The sequence below is a fragment of the Anopheles ziemanni genome, chromosome X, assembly GCF_943734765.1.
Source record: "Anopheles ziemanni chromosome X, idAnoZiCoDA_A2_x.2, whole genome shotgun sequence".
In the NCBI taxonomy this organism is placed as follows: domain Eukaryota; kingdom Metazoa; phylum Arthropoda; class Insecta; order Diptera; family Culicidae; genus Anopheles; species Anopheles ziemanni.
In genome coordinates this window covers 1,624,176-1,628,792 of record NC_080707.1, presented here as the reverse complement: position 1 = coordinate 1,628,792, position 4,617 = coordinate 1,624,176, and the positions used below count along the sequence as shown (strand labels likewise).

Here is a 4,617-nt window from a genome sequence, read left to right as displayed (position 1 = left end):
TTCCACGCGTTTTCATTCGAAGAGTTCATGCAAAATATTTTTAGCTTCACGGAAGCAAAATGTAGCATCGATTCCTTGGCCCTAGATTTACCTAGAGGCCTCTCTTTCTCTCTCTCTCTCTCTTTTTTTTCCCTCACAAGGCAACCCCATCAAGGATCGCAAGCGCCAGACATCGGTCGCTTCCGGAATCGGAGCCAAATCGGAGTCGTGATTCAGATTCGAGACTGAGCAAGACGGGGCCACTCGGGGGACATCCTTCTACTGGTTCCATATAAAGAGATGTCCGGTTGGAAGATGACCACCATTAACAGAGCCAACCACAACAACGACGCACTCTTGGCCGACATGAAAACCGACCTTTATTTGCCTTATTTATTTGGGTTAGATAATTACTAGTGCAAAGATGTTTACGAAAGATTTAATGAGATGCTTTGGAGAAATATTATTGTAAAACAATCCTCAAGCTGAATTTACATTGTTAGTTTCACAGCTACTTGCAGTATCGTTTGATCCTATTTATATCTAACGAAAACACCACCAAAATGTAACAGCGATTGCAACATTGTCCGTCCTAGTGTGAAAACGGTTTGATTTGAACACCTGTCACTACGCCATCTCACCTGTCACTAAGCCCTCTCACCTTTCACTACGCCATCTCACCTGTCACTAAGCCCACTCACCTGTCACCGCCACTCTGTCAAAGTGACTTCCTCTGAAACCATGTGCTTTTACTAACCTACAAAGCTACTAACTTCTCACGTAAGTTTTACGTTCTTTTTATGTCTATCACGGCATTTTTACTTGCCGGAAGGACGTTAATGCCCCCTACCGTGTCCTGTTCATCAAATATTAAGGTATGTTACAAAAATATCCCAAGAAACCTACATGATTGAGTAAACCTAACCTTCCTACACCTAATCCTCGCTCGATCTTCCATTTTTAGGCATTCTTAGATGGTTCTGGCCCGCTCTTTGCGCCGATAGCACCTTTGCACATCGCCGAACAGCGTGATCATGGCCAGCGCCAGCCCGACCAGCGTCCAGACGAACACCCCACCGAGGCTCTCTGCATCGGGGAATTCCGCATCGAGCCGCTCGTTTACTCGCCGAAAGCCGTCCGCCGCACTCGCCACCGGCTCCGCCGACTCGATGACGGTGAGAATGTTGATGTTCTGCTCCTTGATCAGATAGTCCCAGAACTGCGCCGGATCGTTGCCGCTCGAGAGCGTCAGATTGCGCCACATCTGATACAGCACGTCCTCGGCGTTCTTCATGTTCCGTAAGTATTCATATGTGCACGAGTTCTGCACGACCGTGTACTTGAAGCGGTTCTGGCGCGACAGTTGCTCAAGGGACTGGACTGGTGTTTGCATGCGCTCCACCGTGAGGAACGCGGCCAGGTTTACGGTAAACGTCGCGAGCATGACCACCACGAACAGCCAGTAGGCAGCGACCAGAGTTCGCCCGGAGAGTGCCTTCGGAGCTTCATCACCACGCAGAATCTCGTACTTGATCTCGGCCGAATCGTGGATGAAGGCAAAGTCCGCATCGAGACGCTCGTTTACTCGCCGGAAGCCGTCCGCCGCACTCGATGGCGAGAATGTTGATGTACTGCTCCTTGATCAGATAGTCCCAGGACTGCGCCGGATCGTTGCCGCTCGAGAACGTCAGATTGCGCCATATCTGGTATAGCACGTCCTCGGCGTTCTTCATGTTCCGGAAGTAGTCATGTCAAGGGACTGGATGAGGTCAACGCGAACCAGCAGCTTTCCTTCAGGGCGTACTGTAGGGCGAGAACTTGTCCAGCAAACCGATACGAAAGCGAGCCCCAAAACTACAGCCAGTGGTCCATACAAATAGACGTACTTGCTGATGCGTTGCCGGTGATCACAGGATATCAATCTGGCCGATACCGATCGGTTTATGGCTAGCCGGAAAGTCCATGCAGATCAACAGCTGGGATCCTTTGCGATGGGCTACAAATGTGACCGCCCGGATCTGGACCACCTTCAAGCGGACAGCGTCGTCAATGAGAAACAACGGCAGCAACACGTCCTTGGTGCCCGTCACAAACGCTCCGCTGCGTGGCAAGCGAAACCGCCAGGCTCATGACGTCGTCCGTGTGACTAAGTTTGCTGGACCTAAATGGTTACTTCAATCATCCTCGCCTCCTTCCGATCAACCTCCACTTCCTGAGTGCATGATGACAGACCGGTTGTTCTGTGACCTCTCCAATCTTCGATTTCCAGAGTGTGAACACCCCACCGAGGCTCTCCAGCGTGGTGCCCTCGCTGTCGTCCGTGTTCGGGCACTGGCCGCGCGCCGAGTTATTCCAGAACTTTGCCGTGAGCGACTCGAAGAAGTGCTCCTTCTGCAGCTCCAGTATGAAGTAGCTCAGATCTTCCTGCAGATGGCTGCCCTACTATCCAGTACGGATGCTCGGCAAACACCTCGCCCACCTCGGTGAAGTTGCAGTTGCGCAGAATCTCGTACTTGATCTCGGCCGAATCGTGGATGAAGACAAAGTCCGCATCGAGCCGCTCGTTTACTCGCCGGAAGCCGTCCGCCGCACTCGCTACTGGCTCTGCCGACTCGATGGCGGCGAGAATGCTGATGTACTGTTCCTTGATCAGATAGTCCCAGAACTGCGCCGGATCGTTGCCGCTCGAAAGCGTCAGATGGCGCCATATCTGGTACAGCACGTTCTCGGCGTTCTTCATGTTCCGGAAGTAGTCATGTCAAGGGACTAGACGAGGTCAACGCGAACCAGCAGCTTTCCTTCATCGTAAAGTTCCTGCGTGTGGGAAAGTCAGTGGAGTAATCGGAAATGAACACAGTGGAGGAGTTACAATATCTTAGGGAACCTGATCTCTTACCGACACTCGTACGGATAGGCGGCCTTGTTGTTTCTTGCACTGTAGGGCGAGAACTTGTCCAGCAACCGGTGCGAAAGCGAACCCCACAACTACAGCCAGTGGTCCATACAAATAGACGTACTTGCTGATGCGTTGCCGGTGATCACAGGATATCAATCTGGCCGATACCGATCGGTTTATGGCTAGCCGGAAAGTCCATGCAGATCAACAGCTGGGATCCTTTGCGATGGGCTACAAATGTGACCGCCCGGATCTGGACCACCTTCAAGCGGACAGCGTCGTCAATGAGAAACAACGGCAGCAACACGTCCGTGGTGCCCGTCACAAACGCTCCGCTGCGTGGCAAGCGAAACCGCCAGGCTCATGACGTCGTCCGTGTGACTAAGTTTGCTGGACCTAAATGGTTACTTCAATCATCCTCGCCTCCTTCCGATCAACCTCCACTTCCTGAGTGCATGATGACAGACCGGTTGTTCTGTGACCTCTCCAATCTTCGATTTCCAGAGTGTGAACACCCCACCGAGGCTCTCCAGCGTGGTGCCCTCGCTGTCGTCCGTGTTCGGGCACTGGCCGCGCCCCGAGTTATTCCAGAACTTTGCCGTGAGTGACTCGAAGAAGTGCTCCTTCTGCAGCTCCAGTATGAAGTAGCTCAGAGCTTCCTGCAGATGGCTGCCCTGCTATCCAGTACGGTTGCTCGGCAAACACCTCGCCCACCTCGGTGAAGTTGCAGTTGCGCAGAATCGCGTACTTGATCTCGGCCGAATCGTGGATGAAGGCAAAGCATCGAGCCGCTCGTTTACTCGCCGGAAGCCGTCCGCCGCACTCGATGGCGGCGAGAATGTTGATGAACTGCTCCTTGATCAGATAGTCCCAGAACTGCGCCGGATCGTTGCCGCTCGAGAGCGTCAGATTGCGCCACATCTGGTACAGCACGTTCTCGGCGTTCTTCATGTTCCGGAAGTAGTCATGTCAAGGGACTGGACGAGGTCAACGCGAACCAGCAGCTTTCCTTCAGGGCGTACTGTAGGGCGAGAACTTGTCCAGCAAACCGATGCGAAAGCGAGCCCCACAACTACAGCCAGTGGTCCATACAAATAGACGTACTTGCTGATGCTTTGCCGGTGATCACAATATATCAATCCGGCCGATACCGATCGGTTTATGGCTGGCCGGAAAGTCCATGCAGATCAGCAGCTGGGATCCTTTGCACAACTTTGACCGCCCGGATCTGGACCACCTTCAAGCGGAGAGCGTCGTCAATGAGAAACAACGGCAGCAACACGTTCTTGGTTTGGTGCCCGTCACAAACGCTCCGCTGCGTGGCAAGCGAAACCGCCAGTCTCTTGACGTCGTCCGTGTGACTAAGTTTGCTGGACCTAAATAGTTACTTCAATCATCCTCGCCTCCTTCCGATCAACCTTCACTTCCTGAGTGCATGATGACAGACCGGTTGTTCTGTGGCCTCTCCAATCTTCGATTTCCAGAGTGTGTGTAGTACGAGGCATCATGGAACCGAGTCGCGTTGATGCCGTGCCTCTTCTCGGTCTTCAGGGGCCAAAGATTCCTTAGGAAACTAGCTATTTTCCTTCCGAAAAAGCTTCCGGATTAGCTTGTGGTGCTACGCGTGTGTTAGTTCAGTGTAGACGACGTAAGATTGTGTCGGGAAGGGATACCAATGTCCTATCGATCGCCGTCGTCCTCCAAACAGCCTAGGGTGACTTGCAAGTGCGACGTCGGTGAGG

The 4,617-nt window shown here is 52.8% G+C and overlaps 1 pseudogene; it reads right to left on the bottom strand.

Annotated features, from left to right (window-relative positions):
• Nucleotides 1–949: 949 nt before the first annotated feature.
• On the bottom strand, nt 950–3,796 carry LOC131290476 (ionotropic receptor 25a-like; annotated as a pseudogene).
• Nucleotides 3,797–4,617: the final 821 nt, after the last annotated feature.